Source organism: Mus caroli, chromosome 4, assembly GCF_900094665.2.
Source record: "Mus caroli chromosome 4, CAROLI_EIJ_v1.1, whole genome shotgun sequence".
NCBI lineage: Eukaryota > Metazoa > Chordata > Mammalia > Rodentia > Muridae > Mus > Mus caroli.
In genome coordinates this window covers 71,828,238-71,846,536 of record NC_034573.1, presented here as the reverse complement: position 1 = coordinate 71,846,536, position 18,299 = coordinate 71,828,238, and positions in this window count along the sequence as shown.

Here is an 18,299-nt window from a genome sequence, read left to right as displayed (position 1 = left end):
TATGTATCAAAAGATGGCCTAGTCGGCCATCACTGGAAAGAGAGGCTCATTGAACTTGCAAACTTTATATGCCCCAGTACAGGAGAATGCCAGGGCCAAAAAGNGGGAGTGGGTGGGTAGGGGATTGGGGGGAGGGTATGGGGGACTTTTGGGATAGCATTGGAAATGTAAATGAGGAAAATACCTAATTAAAAATATTTTTTAAGAAGGCTGCTATAAACATAGTGCAGCATGTGTCCTTGTCATATATTGGAGCATCTTTTGGGTATACGCCCAAGAGTCTTATAGCTGGATCCAGGAGCTGATTGTGTACCATGACCCTGTGCCACAGTCCTCTGCACTCCAATCCCACCCAGACAACATACAACAAAATGATTTTTTAATATCTTGAGTTGATTTCTATATAGGGCCATATGAAGTACTAATTTATCCCATTGATATGCTTTGTCCCATGTTATTTCAACATCAATAATACCATATAATTACACGGTTAGAGAACAAAAAAATCCCATGTAATTTGGATGATGGAAAGTGTGTAAATTGCTGACCTCAACCCAAAATATCTCCAATGCCTATTTCACTTTCAAATGCAGTTTTATTAACTTTCTTTTAAAATGGATGCTGTATAGTATACAAATGTATGTTTCATTTATCTATCTAGTGATCTATCTGTGTAGTATAAATTTCTTTTGATGTATTTTTTTTCAACATGGGAATGATCTGCCACTGAATAAGTTGAAGAGAAGAAGTGAGGAAGTGTTGAAAAACAGAGGAGAGAATTATAAATCTGAGCTATCTTTGCCAGGAGATTGCTTGTGGGGACCTGATAACAGGACTGAGGTGAGAAGTCCAGGGATGTAGAGGGCATCTGTGATGCTGAGAGTACAGCTTACAGTGGACGAGATAGTTATTTTGATAGTTCATGATGTTAACCACCTCAATCTTAATGAGATGGCATCACTTTTGCCTAAACCCAGATATATTGTTTAAACTACTTTGTAGAATGATAATTACTACAATATTGAAATTGTATGAATTTTCCATGAGGACCAGAATCCTAAGTAGCATGATTTACTACAAAATGGCTAAGAAGCAATTACATCTACCCTCCAGGGAAAGCCTTGTTCCGTTGCCTCATTCAAAATTCTGGGAAGGAAACCTACTTACAATGGGGCTGTTGCTATCAACTGTAATGATTGTGTAATGGTTTTAGCCACTTTGATGGATATGAATCAGGTAAGAAGTCTTTGAAGGTAAAATATTTGTATTTTGTGCATTCCTTGCCTCAGAGTAACTACAGCAGCATAAAATATAAATGAAACTATGGATATGCAAGGATTTATTTAGTTCTTTTTATCTAATAACTATTAGTAGTAGAATCTTTTTATCTACTATTGATTACATACAAATTCACTGCATAGAAATAAGCTCAGTCACATACTTCATCTTCTTTCCTAAACTAATTTGGAATAAACTATATTTAATTTTATAAACTGAATAAGGTTTTTTGTGATCTCTGACTGAATTCAGATTATATATATATTATATATATATATAATATATATAATATATATAATATATATAATATATATGATATATATAATATATATAATATATATGATATATATAATATATATATAATTATAGCACAGAACTATTTCAAACACAGTTTGTTATTCGAGCCAATTTGTATTTCGATTACTTTAGCATATTTGTTGTTCTATTTTCCTCTGTGTCCATTATTGTTGCAAGGTTGTTTCTATAGCAGGTTATTTATACTCGGTGAAAGAGAAAAAAACAGTAAAATTTTCTTAATGTAGTACCCTAAAACTTTCCTGTTTGTTATTAACAATTTAAGACAATTCATCATTGGCAGATGTTTACAATGGCAAAACACATTTAGGATCATTTTCTGATTAGAAATTCTTCATCATTGTTCATGTGTGGTTTTTCAATGGTGAAAGATACATTTATATGACAATTATTAGGTAAACAATGAGCAATCTATGCTAATAATTCAGTGTTCATTGTTACAGTAATTATAAACTATTGGGATACTATAGCAAAACATCCTATATAAGCTCTTTAGGCTATGACAGTAAAGGTCCTAAAAAAAGGTGACATAAAACATGAATGTATTTTATCAAGTCTTATAGACCCAAAAGCTTCAGTTCTAGTTGCTGTCAATGTTGATGTCACACACACATATACATAAAATTTTTATGTTTCCATATATACCTCTATGTATGTAATTACATATATGTTGAGTACATAAATACATATTTGGTTACATATAGACATATAGTCATTATTAACTGTGATAATATCCACGGACCAATTCTTTAGTAACTATTTTTTTCCTCACAAGTAAATCTTTTAAAAATGCACTCCATTGGCTTGTAGATGAAATTCTTCTTCTCCTGGCTTGTACATAAAGAAAGAAATCTGATTTTGTCTACTCAAGGGTACCTGTACCACCAGATCAGATCATAACTTTATGGTCACATTTTACTTTACTGACAGGAGGCCAGTATAGCTGTGCACTGAGAGTCTCTGCCAAAGCCAGGCTAATACAGATATGGATATACACAGACAAACATTGGACTGTGTGAGGACCCCAGTGGGGAAGTTAGGGCCAAAACTCTAGGAGCTGAAGGAGCTTGTAATTTCATAGCAAGAACAGCAATATCAGCCAACCAGAACCTCCAAAGCTCCAGCTGGGTATGTAGCAGAGGATTGAGATATCTGGCATCACTCTGTGGGGAGCCACTTGGTCCTGTGGGGGCTTGATGACCCAGGGAAGGATAACATTAGGCCACTCTGGAAGGAGTGGGTAGGCTGGTATGGAAGTACCCTTATAGATGTAGGGGAGGAAGGAAGGGATAGGGGGGTTGTGGAGGGGAAACTGGGAAGAGGAATAACATTCAAAATGTAAATAAATGAAGTAACCATTAAAAAATTTCCTCAAGCCAGGAGGAGGTGGCACACTCCTTTAATCCCAGCACTTGGGAGGCAAAGGCAGGCTGATTTCTGAGTTTGAGGCCAGCCTTGTCTACAAAGTGAGTTCCAAGACAGCCAGGGCTACACAGAGAAACCCTGACTAAACAAACAAACAAACAAACAAACAAAAACACACAAAACAAACAAACAAACAAAAACAAAACAAAAAACCCAAACCCAAAACCAAAACCAAAACCAAAACCAAATATTTCCCCCAAAGCTAATGTCTAATGGAACTACATATATACTTATGATTCCAACACCTAAACTTTGAAAGACTTGAACTTCCCTCTGACATCAATATGCTGTATAACTACTAGTTTGGAGATACTCAGTCATCAACTCACAAGTACCCCAGGTCTCATTGAAGAAAAAAAGTGATACCCCTGGTAATTGTTGAAACATTTTTAGAAGAGACAAATATTGTTCATTTGGTTCAGTATTCTTCATGTTATATCTAGTACTAAGCCCACATGGTCGATTAAAAGTATCTATTTGATAAAGAGGAGATGCAATATTTTGTATTAAATACAGAAAAAAGTCAAAATAAGATTAACATTCTTTTTGTATAAGCTACTAACTTTAGATTCTAATTTTTGATATCTGTTTTATAATATACCTTTCTATTTCTGCTTGCAGCCATCATGTTTGCTGTGCAACTCAGATAAGAATGAATATGCACCATTTGTCTGTCTGCAGATATCTTACCTGACTCAGTGTGTGTGTGTGTGTGTTTCTATTTCCAGTCATTCACCTGCTAAACTCATGATTTCATTTCTTTATAGGTGAATAGTATTCTATACTTTGTTTTTATTACTTATTTGTGAGTTGAAGGGCATTTACTTATTTCTGTTTCTATTTATATTGAATAGAAATACAATGATCATGACTGAGCAAATTATCTCTGAAGTAGTATAGTGACTCAAAAAAACCACAACAAACAAACAAACAAACAAACAAAATAAAACAAAAACGAAACAAAAAACCCCAAAACCAAAACCAAAAATTTCCCCCAAAGCTAATGGAGTTGAAGGGCATTTACTTATTTCTGTTTTTATTTATATTGAATAGAAATACAATGATCATGACTGAGCAAAATTATCTGTGAAGTAGTATAGTGACTGGAATACATATAATACATATAAATAACATTATGCTTATATATGCAAACAGCATTATATCCTGATTACATGAACTGTGTGTGTGTGTGTGTGTGTATCACTTATCTGTGAACCCTCGAGTTTCATTAATGACCTGTTTGGCTAGACATTACCACTGGTTTGATACTTGCATCAAAAAAATCATGAGAGCAACCACCATATTCTAATTGCATTTGAAGCCTTCTCTACAAGATGAAACTCATAATGGGCACTTTTATTAACCCAAAAATTTGTGGTGAGACAGGTAATATGACCAAAGAGAGAGGCTACTACTACTATTCTGTTTTGTAGACACAATACTGAACTTACCCTTTATAGCTATATTTTAGTGTATCTCCATTTTCATCAGAGACAGCTCTCTTGATCTCTCTGTCTCTCTCCTCTCTGTGTCTCTCCCTGTTTCTCTATGTGTGTCTCTCTCTTTCTCTCTCTTATGCTCCACTCTCCTATTTCTCCCCTTTCAATTCCATCTGTGTAATTAAGGATTACAAATTATGCCATTATGAAACAATAAACTCTTCTATATAATTAATCATCTCATCTATTTGTCCTAGTATTATTGTTTAACAATATATGTCTTATAAATTTTATAAATTGTCTTTAGATCAATTATATTTTGAGATAGTTAATTTATATCTAATTATATATACAGATAATTTAATAAATTAAATTTCATTTACTTTTTTGATTTTTAATGACATTAACATTATATCAGATATTAACATGTAGCTTATTTCATTTTTTAGTTCTTTGATATTTTCATATTTAATATTTTTTATAAATTTTACTTTTTACAGTCCAGTCATTAACCCCTTCCTGGTTTGCTCTCCCACAATTCCTCATGCCAGTCTTCCTCCCCTTGTCTCTAAGAGGATGTTCCCCCAAAACCTTGCAAAGCCTCCCCACTCCCTGAAGCCTCAAGTCTCTCAAAGGTTAGGCTCATCTCCCACTGAGGCCATGTTAAGATGATGGCCTTTTTTTTTTGCCCAGTTTTATAGCTTTACTATAAGAAGTCATAGATGAAAAACTTTTGAAAAATCACTAGTCTAGTGAGGAATACCCAAAGAATAAATGAGTTTTTAGCATTAGCCTCTGGGAATCTTTTCGTAGTTCATTGCACTCCATCCAGTGAACTTCTCTCAGTGATGCTTCAAGTATCACATACAAATGATTTGCATAAAAAGTGACAAGATGCAGCCTGGAGTGGAGGTACTTTAAGTAATACTTAAAGACTAAAGTCAATTCTTGATTTTATATTAGCAACTTCCAATCTGAGCAATTATCAGAGCCCAGATGCTATCTGGCCAACATGCCTATTGCCATTTAAAAAGTAAGCAACTGACTTCTACAATCACTTGGCTGAGAGCCACGTCATCTATAAAAAGACATCTTAAGCACTTCATCCTCTCACTTTGTTAATATTCTTTGTAATTGTCAAAGAAAACACTCAATAATAATTCCCTTTGTTTAAGGCTATAATATTAGAATCTATAAACTCTGTGTGTAGACATTATTTCTGAAATGGTGCTAGGAGACCCTCTTGGTCTTTTCTGGCCAAAGATTTAGAAATAGGTTTTTATTAAATTTAGAATTTTCAAGGGATCACATTAAAATAAAATAAGATTGCCTTAAAATCATTTTTAAGAATGTCATATGAAGAGTCTTAATATTATAAAAATTTGTTGTGTGGTGGTGGCGCATGCCTTTAATTCCAGCACTCGGGAGGCAGAGGCAGGCATATTTCTGAGTTNGAGACCAGCCTGGTCTACAAAGTGAGTTCCAGGACAGCCAGGGCTACACAGAGAAACCCTGTCTCGAAAAAAACAAAAAATAAAACAAAACAAACAAACAAACAAACAAAAAAACCAAAAAAAGTAAAGATTATAGTTATATTTAAATGTAATTCAGTTATTCCCAATATTATCTTGATGACAAACCTTGTTTGGAACTATAAAAAAAGAGTAATGATAATAATAATTAAGCAGAATAACCTAACTTCTCTGCTATTTGCCACAATAGCATCCTATAAGTTTTTCCACAGTCCTGGCAACTTTGATGCTTGTATCATCACAGCAAAATCAACACAAAAATTACAAAGACCATTTGCTAGACAGATATAACATCTTCATTTCAATATATGTAATCTGAGAAAATTGAACACTCCAGGATTAACTCTAAATCTAGAAAGCAAGAAAAGCAGATAACAAGACAAGGAAGAAGAAACAGAAGAGAAACAGAAAAGTGACAGAGACTGGGCATTGTGCAAGGAATATGGAGGTGCGTAATAGCTTAGACAAGAGGCCTCCCATTTGCCTCATAATCGAACCACACATTATCATGACATAAATTGCAACAGTTTGCATAATACATATTACATTGACTTGACAAATTAATTTCCTTTACATGACTTAACATATAATTCTGGAATTCTCTCCAATCGATCATTATCAACATCAAACAAAATATGAAATAAATCATGTTTTACTTTATAAAAGCAAATATTTGGTAATAGAATTCTGAAGGTAGTATATAGAACCCAATAACTTTACAGATCTTGGGCTGGTGATTTTGTCATTTCACTTATTCGTTTTAGAATGGTGGAGAACCACAAAGGTTGCTTTGTCATCTCTACCATTTCGCTCTAGATTATTGAAATTAAAATGTTTATTTTGTTAAACCAATCTCTCCTCCAATAACTATTTTTAAATGAAAAACCTTTATTTAGTAATGCTACAAGAATACTAATATTAACTAAAAGATAAGATGTTATTTGTTGAAATGAGAATCCACCAATTAAATTTTAAACTGTTTTCTTTCCTCCTGTGCTATACAACACAATATGTATCTTGAAATTCTTTCCATAGCAACTTATTTTTGAATTCAAACTTAACTTTCATGAACCACCTACTTCATACAAAATAAGAAGGCATACATTTCAAAGGAAAATAGAAGATAATTAAGCCTGCTCCTTTGGGATGAATTTACTGAACCAACATTATTTAACATGTACTTTATAAGGTATCTATGAAACAGTCATTGTTTTTAGTTAACTTTGAACTGTGATAATATGACAATTACGTAAAACAGTATCATCAAATGACAAGCAATATGTAGGAGTGTGTTAAGATGCTCTATTATTTCTATGATCAAATACCTGACAAATTCATTTAAGAGAGTGCTTTACAGTTCATGGGATATAGACTAACATGGTAGGGAGTACATGGTGTATGTATGGAAAGAGTATGAAGTTGCTCTTTCCACTGTGTTTAGAGCTATGAAATAGAGTAAGAACAGGAAATTGATCTGTTCTTTGAAATGGCAAGACCTTCCTTCTGTGACTCTCTTCTCCCAGCAAGGATTTATTCCTTAAAATTTCCAAATTGTACAAAGAAATTTGTTGGAAATTTTATGGGATTGATTGAATCTGTATATTGTTTTTGGTAAGATGCCCATTTTTACTATGTTAATTCTTCTAATCCATGAGTATGGGAGATATTTCCATCTTTCTGTTGGACATTTTCAATGTCTTTCTTGAGAGAATTGAAATTTTGTCATACAGGTCTTTCATTTGCTTATTATAAATAATAATTTAGTATTATATGTGGAATTGTATTTTTTCTCAGTCTGTTTATCATTTGTATAAAAGAGAGAAACTGATATTTATTTATTTATTTATTTATTTATTTATTTATTTATTAGTTAATATTTTATCAAGCCACTTTGATGAAGGTGTATAAATTCTATAGTAGAATTTTTAGGACCATTCATTTATACTATTATATCATCTGAGAATAGCAAAACTTTGATTTCTTCTATTTCAATTTTTATCTCTTTGATATTCTTTAGTTGTGTTATTCTTCCAACTAAACATGTCAAGTACTATATTGAATAGATACAAGTAGATTGGACAGTCTTTTTTTGTCCCTGGTTTTAGTAGAAATTTTGTGAGTTTCTCTCCATTTAAGTTGATGTTGGTTATCTGTTTGCAGTCTGTTGCCTATACTGTGTTTGGAAGTGGGCCTTTGACACCTAATTTCTCCAATACTTTTATTATAAAGTGGTGTTGGACTATGTTAAAGACATATTAAGTTTCTAGTGTGATGATCATATATTTCTTTTTTCAGTTTGTTTATATGGTGGATTACTTGGACAGATTTTCATATGATGAACCATCCCTGCATCTTTGTGATGATGATGACTTGTCTTGATGTGTTCTTGGATTCAGTTTGCAAGTATTTTAATGAGTATTTTTGCATCACTGTACATAGGGAAATTAGTCTGAAATTCTCTTTTCTTGGTTGAATGTTTGGGTGTTTTAGGTATCAGAATGACTGTAACTGTATAGACTGTATATTAAAACCATCTAGTCCTGGGCTCCTTTTGTTTGTTTGTTTGGGAAACTTTTAATGGCTGCTTCTAGTTTCTAAGGGGTTATAGGTCTATTTAGATTGTTTACTTCATCTTGATTTAGTTTTGGTAAGTGATATCCCTCAGAAAAAACATCTAATTTTTTTGTTTAGATTTTCCAATTTTGTGAACTAAATGTTTTTGGAATAAGATTGAACGATTCTTTGGGTTACTTCAGTGTCTGGTGTTATGCCCCCTTTTCATTTCTGACTGTGTTAATTCGGACATTCTGTATTGGGCTATTGTTAGGTTAGTTAAGGGTTTATGTAGCTTCTTGATATTTTTCCAAGAGTATCTTGGTTTCACTGATATTTTCAGATTATTCCCGTTGTAACTATTTTATTTATTTCAGCTTTGGTTTGATTATTTATTGTCACCATTCCTCTTAAGTGTGTTTTCTTCTTTGTGTTCTAGAACATTCAAGTATGCTGTTACATTGTTAGTATTAGATCCCACAATTTTCTTTAGGAACTTTAGGGAGTAAAGTTCTTCTCAGGACTGCTTTCATCGTGTCCCATAGGTTTGAGTATGTGGTGCATACATTTTCACTGAATTCTTGAATACCTTCAATTCTTATAGACTTTAAAAAAACTCAACTTCATATGGAAAAAATAAAAACTCAAGGTAGTCAAATAATCCTATAAAATAAAAAAAAATTCTAGAGGTAGCATCAATCCTGATTTCAAGATGTACTATAGAACAATTAATAATAAAAACATCATGGTACTGACATTAATCAAGCATGTTGATCAATGGAATTTAATCAAAGAATCAAAAGTACATTGACACACTTGTGAAAACTTGATTTCTGACAAAGAAGCCAAATCTATACAATAGAAAAAAAAAAGAAGAAAGAAAAGAAAAGAAGAGAAATCACCTTTAACAAATGGTGCTAGTCTAACTGCATATCTTCAGGTAGAAGAATCAAAATAGAATGACAGTTTTCACCTTGCACAAAAATCAAGTCGAACTAAATCAATGACTTTAACACAAAACTATATACATTAAATCTAATAGAATATAAAGTAGGAAATAGCCTTGAGCACATTGACACAGAACACATATTCCTGAACAGAACAGAAACAACTCAGGTGTTAAGAGCTGTAATTAATAAATGGAACCTCACAAAACTAAAATAATTCTGAAAGGTAAAGGACATCATCAAAATACCAGTCTACAGAGTGGTAAAAGATTTTGATCAACACCATATCTGACAGAAGGATAGCATCCAAAATATATAAAGATAGTAGGCATTAACAAATAAACAACCCATTTACTTATTTGTTCATCTATCAGTTTTGTTTTCTTTTTATAATGTGTAAGAATTGGTTTTTTTTAAATTGATTTATTTATTTACATTCAAAATATTGCCTAATTTCCCCACCCCCCATCCAAGAGTTCTTCAACCCATTCCCCATCCCCTTTACTTCTGAGAGAGTGATTCCCCACCCATCCCCAATTAAGAACCACTTCCTCCTTCCCTGAGGCATCAAGTTTCTACCAGATTAGATCTATCATCTCTCACTGAAGCCAGACAAAGCAGCCCTCTGCTATGCATGTATCCAGGACCATGGTCCAGTCAACAAATGTCTTTGGGTAGTAGCTTATTCTATGGGATCCCCAGGGGTTCAGGTTAGTTGACACTGTTGGGCTTCTGTACCTTCTAGTTTTGTGTCAACTTGACACATGCTGGAGTTACCACAGAGAAAGGAGCTTCAGTTGGGGAAATGCCTCCATGAGATCCAGCTGAAAGGCATTTTCTCAATTAGTGTTCAAGCGGGGAGGTCCCCTTGTAGGTACTGCCATCTCTGGGCTGGTAGTCTTGGTTCTATAATCGAGCAGGCTGAGCAAGCCAGGAGAAGCAAGCCAGTAAAGAACATCCCTCCATGGCCTCTGCATCAGCTCCTGCTTCCTGACCTGCTTGAATTCTAGTCCTGACATCCTTTGGTGATTAACAGCAATGTGGAAAGTGTAAGCTGAATAAACCCTCTACTTCCCAACTTGTTTCTTGGTCACGATGTTTGTGCAGGAATAGAAACCCTGACTAAGATATCTTCCTATCAGATTGCCATCTCTTCAATTCCCTCACTCTTTCCCCTAACTCTTCCATAGGGCTGTGATAATCTGCATCTGTCTTAGGCAGCTGCTGGTAGAGCCTATTAGAGGTTAGGCTCCTGTTTACAAGCACAGTGTAACATTAGTAATAGTGTCAAGGTTTGTACTCCACCCATGGGAAGGATCAATTTTGAAGAAGCATCTATGAGGTGCTGAGAAGGTCTATTCTTTTCTGGCTTGAGGTGAAATGTTTTGTAAACTTCTGTTTGTTCCATTTAGTTCAGAACATCAGTTAGTTTCATTCTTTCGCTGTTTGTTTTTTGTATTGATCACCTTTCTATTGGTGAAAGTGGGAAATTTAAGTCTTCCACTATTAATGTCTAGAGTTCAATGGTGATTTAAGGTGTAGTGATGTTTATTTTATGAATGTGGGTACCTTTTCATTTGAGGCATAGACATCATTTCTTTGACTTCACAAAGAAAAGTAGCTTGGACAAGATAGGCTTCACCATGCTCTTTGCCCATATAGCCCTTTTTCCTTCTGCATCAGCACTGTTAGCTCCCTCTGCTGTCTGTTGTCAGCACAGTGTTTACAATCTCCCACAGCTATGTATTCACCCCTCTCATAACACAGCCTTAAGTTGAATTTCCTTCATGACACAACTAGGTTGTCAAATCTACTATAAGTCTATCCATTAAGACACTTCAGGAACTAATGAAATTCATCAATCCCAAATCAAGGTATCCTAAGAATTATTGACAAATTAAACTAATGTCAAACATATTTAATCAAGTCATCCAAGGCAAGAGAAACAGAACATAAAGTCAAAGAAAACAACAAAAACGTCAAAAATAATTTAGGATCAAATTGCTTTCGCTTTTCTAAGTTGGACTGAGACCTTCCTACTTGGACCTTTCTTCTTAGTCTTCTTGCTCTGTGGGTTGTGGCATGGGCATTCAGTACATTTTGGCCAACATGCACTTATCAGTGAACATATACCATACATGTACTTTTCAGTCTGTGGCCATTTTATAAAAAAAAAAAAAAAAAAAAATCTACAGATTCAATGCAATACCCATCAAAATCCCAACACGATTCTTAACAGATATTCGAAGAGCAAGTCTCAACTTGATAAGGAAAAACAAAAAATCCAGGATAGCAAAAACATTTCCCAACAGTAAAAGAACTTCTGGGTGAAACACCATTCCTGACCTCAAGCAGTAGTACAGATGAACAGTGATAAAATCCAGATGGTATTGGTACAGAAACAGACAGGTCAATCAATGGAATAGAATTGAAAACCCAGAAATGAACCCACACACCTATGGACACTTGATCTCTGACAAAGAAGCCAAAACCATGTACTGGAAAAAAGTAGGCATATCCAACAAATGGTGCTGGTCTAACTGTCTGTGTGCTTATTGAAGAATGTATATTGATCCATATTTATCATCTTGTACAATGCCAAAGTCCCAGTCAATCAAGGACCTCCAAATAAACCAGATAAACCTAATCTAACAGAGGATGAGGTGAGAAATAAGCTTAAATGCATTGGCACAGGGGAAAATTTCCTGAACAAAACAATGATGGATCAGACTCTAAGACCAACAGTTGAGAAATGGACCCTCATGAAACTAAAAATTCTGTAAAGAAAAGAACACTGTCAACAGGACAACAGATTGGGAGAAGCTCTTCATTAACCCTACATCTGACAGAGGGTTAATACCCAACATATACAAGGAACTCAAGAAGTTAGACCTCAAAAATCCAAATAACCCAATTTTAAAAATGGGTTATAGATCTAAACATAGAATTCACAGCAGAGGTATCTCAAATGGCTAAGAAGCACTTAAATAAATGTTTGATATCCTTAATAATCAGGGAAAAGCAAACAAAATGACCCTGAAATTTCATCTTACATTGATAAGATTGGCTAAGATAAAAACTCAACTGAAAGAACAAGCTGTAGAGAATGTGGAGACAGAGGACTACTCTACCACTGCTTGTGGTATTGCAATCTGGTACAACTACTCTGGAAATCAATCTGGCATTTCCTCAGAAAATTGGAAATAGTTCTACCTGAAGACCCAACTATACCACTCCTGGGAACATATTCATAAGATGCTCACCCATACCATAAGGACACATGCTCTACTATATTCATAACAACCTTACTTTTAATAGCCAGAAGCTGGAAGCAACCTAAGAATGGATACAGAAAAATGTGTTTCATTTACACAGTGGAATAGTATTCAGCTATAATAAACAAGGACATCATGAATTTTGCAGGAAAATGGATGGAAGTATAAAATAGCATCCTGAGTGAGGTAACCCAGACTCTACGGTATGTATTCAATAATAAATAACCCAAATTTGTTTTAAAAAAAATAAGTACAGGTTTAAACACAAATCTCAACAGAGAAATCTCTAATATTCACAAAGCACTTAAAGTAATGTTCAGCATCATTAGTCATTAGGAAAATGAAAATCAAAATCAAAACAACTAAGATTCCATTTTAGACCCATCCAGATGGTCAAGATCAAATTTTCAAATGTTCATGCGGTCAAGGACATGGAGCAAGGGAAACACTTCTCCATTGCTAGTGAGAATCAAACTTGTATGGCCACTTTAGAAAGTAAGTTTTCTTAGAAAATTGAAAATTGATATACTTCATTGCCCAGTTATATCATTCCTAGACTTGTACCCAAAAGAATTTCCACTATATCATAAAGATACTTGATAAACTGTGTTCATCTTGCTTTATTCATAATATCAAAAAACTGGAAGCAACCTAGACATCCCCCAACTAAAGTATAGATATATAAGATATAGTACATTTATACAATGTCATATATACTCAGCCATTAAAAATAATCACGACATCACGAAATGTGTAAACTATTTTTTATTTATTCACTAGAAAAGATCATCTCTAGTGAAGCAACTCAGACTCAGAAAGGCAAAGGTGGTATGTACTCTATTATAAGTGGATATTAACCATGAAGTACAGGATAACCTTTCTATAAATCACAGACCCAAAGAAACTAAGTAACAAGGTGGGGGGGGGCAAGTGAGAGCACATGTATCTCAGTGAGAAGGGCAAAGTTATTCCATGTATGGGTGAATGGAAAGAGGGGTCTGGGTGGGGGGAAAGTGGGGATAAGAACTTGAAGAATGGTGTGTGAGCAGGACAGAATGGAATAGTACTGGGAGATTTGTGGTGAGGCATCTCAGGTAAGAGCTAGAAACCTTGCTGTCAATACAATGGAAGTTCCCAGTAATCTATGAGGGTTACCCTAGATAAGTCTCCTAAAACATGGGGTATGTGAAGACTGAACTGGCCATATCTGTAAATAGGCAAGATTTCCAATGGAGGGATTGGTACACCAACCCACACACAAAAACGTTAGACCCAAATATTTTTTCTGTCTATAGGGGTGGGAGATGGAGCAGAATTTGAGGAAAGGGCTAACCAATGATTGGCCCAGTTTGAGACCCTTGGTATGAGAGGGAGCCCACCCCTGACCATTTTGATCATATTCTGCTATACTTGCAGACATAAGCAAAGAATAAATATCAGAGGTATTTTACCGAGACATTGTTGGAAACTGATTTTAAGAAGTGCGGGAAGTGGGTGCAACCACAGGCCCTGTGAAACCCACTTGTTTACTGCCTTGACTGAGCATGTGCAGTGAGGCTGCATGCTTGGGCTGCCTGCCAGGCTGGACAGTTCCTCGTGATCCAGACCTGTCAGCCTATCTGTGAAAGACCTAAGCTCAAGCCTGGAGCGTGTGTGAATTCTGATTGGATGAGGTGGGGTGGCACTAGAAGGTTTGTGGTTGCGAGAAGTGAGAAGAGTTTAGCCCTTGCTGCAAGAATGATGGAGTACGAGCTGCTGTTGTAAGTGGTAGAAGCTAGCTCTTGTAAAATAAACCAGAAGTAGAATGAGAGTTGTTTTAAGCCCTTTCCCGAGGTAGAAGCCAGAAGTAGAATAAGAGTAGTTTTAGCCCTTGCTGCAAGTGAGTAGAAGTAGTAGAAGAGAAGCTGGTGTGATAGTAGTTGTTTAGCCCTTGCGCTAAGAAGAAGCTGCTGGGGAAGAGAGCTGAAAAAAAAAAAGCCAGAAGTAAAGTTGCTGCGTGAACCCCCAGTGTCTTCCATGTGTCATTCCTGTTGAAGCAGGCCAGAGACTGTGGAGACCACGACAGAGAAATACTGCCAACCTTTCTTCACAGCTCCAAACTTTATCTCTGTAACTCTTTCCATGGGTGTTTTGTTCCCAATTCTAAGAAGGGGCACAGTGTCCACACTTTGGTCTTCGTTCTTCTTGAGTTTCATGCGTTTAACAAATTGTATCTTATATATCTTGGGTATCCTAAGTTTTTGGGATAATATCCACTTATCAGTGAGTACATATTGTGTGAGTTCCTTTGTGAATATGTTACCTCACTCAGGATGATGCCCTCCAGATCCATCCATTTGCCTAGGAATTTCATAACTTCATTCCTTTTAATAGCTGAGTAGTACTCCATTGTGTAAATGTACTACATTTTCTGTATCCATTCCTCTGTTGATGGACATCTAGGTTCTTTCCAGCTTCTGGCTATTATAAATAAGGCTGCTATGAACATAGTGGAGCATTTGTCCTTCTTACCGGTTGGAACATCTTCTGGATATATGCCCAGGAGAGGTATTGCTGGATCCTCTGGTAGTATTATGTCCAATTTTCTGAGGAACCGCCAAACTGATTTCCAGAGTGGTTGTATCAGCTTGCAATCCCACCAACAATGAAGGAGTGTTCCTGCTTGTGGACGTTGTACATCGTGGTGCGGAGCCTAGTGCGCACCACGATGTACAACGTCCACAAGCAGAATACTGCCAAACATTATATGGAGCGTAGAGAATCCAGTGGAAGAGAGGGAGGAAAGATTGAGACAGAATTTTTAAATATATGGAAAAGGAACCTATAGTGTCAACTAACCTGGGCCTACGGGGGCTAGTGTAGACTTAACTACCAGCCAGAAAGCAGGAATTGGGTGAACCTACATCTTATACATATAGCTGTTGTTCAGCTGGGTTTTTATGTGTAACTACTAAAGTGGGAACAGAGGATGCCGCTGACGTTGCCTACTATTTGAATACTGTCACCTAACTGGTTTATTTAGCCTCAGTGGAAAAAGATGCTCCTAGTCTTGCTGTGGCTTGATATGCTAGGGCTGGTTGATGTCCAGGAGGAAGAGGAAAAGGGGGGAGCAGAGGGGTGGGCATTCTGTAGGGGAGGAGAAGTGAAAGGGTAGAGATTGGGAGGAGAGGAGGGAGGATAGTCTACAATTTGGATATAAAGTAAACAAATCGTGAAAATTAGAAAATGTTCAAAAACAGCACCACCATCTGGGAACCAAGTGTTCAAATGAGAAGACAGAAAGAATATTTTGTATTCAAAGTACATTCTTCCCCTAGTTCATTCCCATAGAACTATTTACATCTCATGAGAAATAATATAATCATTTCAACATAAAAAAATCTTCATTTATGTTAACAGTTCTAATACTGTTTTAAAGTTGAAAGTATCTTCAGAGACTCAAGCAATCTCTTAACTGCAAGCTCCAGTAATTTTTAAAATAAAAACAAATTACACACTGGCAACACACAATGGTGAAGAATAAACATTCTTATTTTAAAGGAGAGAAAATTGGGCATAACAAGAAAATATTGAGCCAAAGACAGACTTCAAATCTGGTAGAACAAATACTAATTTCTTCTACATGGTCAGCATGTGGAGAATTTGGTTGAATTATCCAGGCTCCAAAAACATTATATAGCCCCACAATCTAATCTTTGCAGTATGGAAAATGCAGAACTTCAATTTTGTACCATTATCATCCTATGCCCACCACTTTCCTTAGCAGATGGCCCATGGCACTACCATCTCCAACAACCTGTTGTCTCTGTTGCTTCAATATTACAGCTACAAATGAATACTTCTTAGGATCATACATTGGTAGGTCTCAGAAATTCCTTAGAGTCTTGTCACAAGATCCCATTAATCCATTATTTTCACATAGTTAATAACTGTAAAATAGGTACCACATAGATTATATAGCTCAGTTATGCTTTCAAAACAAGATATAGGCTCTCTTCATTGGAACAATGCTACAAGGACCTCAGTGTGCCTTGGAGGATGAATCTGAGAAAGCACTCTCCTGAACAGTTTTCCTCTCTCTGTGTCTCTGTCTCTGTCTCTCTCTCTCCCTCTCTCTCTTCTTTTCTTACTTTCTTTCTTTCATTACTTCTTTTTCAGTCAGTATAGCTAATAAATTGTCTTCCCAGATCAAGTTTTCTCTTTTCATATGAGTTTGCAGTTTTACATTTAGTGTTGGATGAGTGGAATCTTACATTCAGGCACGATTCTAATTGCCTGATAGAAAGTTATAGCTATTTTACTGGGATTGATTACAGTTTTTCTGGACCTAGCTCATCAAGGTCCTATCAAAGGATATTTTCATGTCTTTATGCTTCATTTATTATTCTCTCCCATTACAGATATAGAAAAGAACATTAAGCAACAACTATGACTCAGCCCGAATGCTTTCCTGATTTGAAATTCACTTTTCCAATGAGTTACCCCATTTCTTTTTAATTCAACATCCCTAGTTAGACTAAATCCATAAATTTGACTACTATCAAATGTTTACCACATTCTTTGCCAGTTTTACAAAACTCTCTGCAGTCTAGTTACTGGCAGAGTCCTTGTTGACTGCTAAAATCCTGTTAGTAAGCCCTTTACTATCCTCATTTCTCCCAGCATTATGATCTTCTACATGATCACTACAATGTCTAACTAAACCCTACTTACAGCATTGAGGAGAATGTCTACCTTGAAGTTCCATGGGCTTCCACATTCCCTCTGTAGGCTTGGTCCAAGAGACCAAGAATCATATAGTCATCTGTATCACTGCAAGTGACCAACTCCTTGGTACAACAATTTTATATTAGTTACCTTTAGATTCTCTTCCTGTTATCACTATAAGAATCAAAACAATTTGATGGAGAAAGGCTTTACTTTGGCACAGAATGTGAGAGGAACTATCATGTTGAAGTAGTCACAGATGTATGAGACGAGATGTTTGATTGTATTGGTCTACAGACAAGAATCAGAAGAAAAAAGACAGAAAGTGGGAAATGAGTTAATAAACCTTAGGTCCTGCCCTTATTTAACATCCTTATGTAATGATGCTATACCCCTTAAAGGTTTAAGAGTATTTCATAAATATTGCTACTAGATAGGGAGGGATAAAGGATTCAACCACATTGGCATGGACATGTACAGACACTTAATTTTAAATTGTCAATTTGTGTTCTATGTCTCATTTTTTCTTTGAAATAAATTCAGTTTATTGGCAATGTGAAGCCTTTGTCCAACTCTCTTTTAATGTCTATAGACCCATTGGATCAAATTAATAGCATTAATGAAGTTTTAAAATTTTTGTTGAAAATTTTCTTCCTCTGAATTTCATAAGTAGAATTGCTAAAGTCAACTGTTACATACTAAAAAACAAATCATATCCTTGATCACAGAAATGTTATAATATTATACAGCATAAAAATCAACCTTCCACTAAGCAAGTGGTTCTCAGTCCATGGGTCAGAACCCCTTTGAGTGGTTGAAAGAACTTTT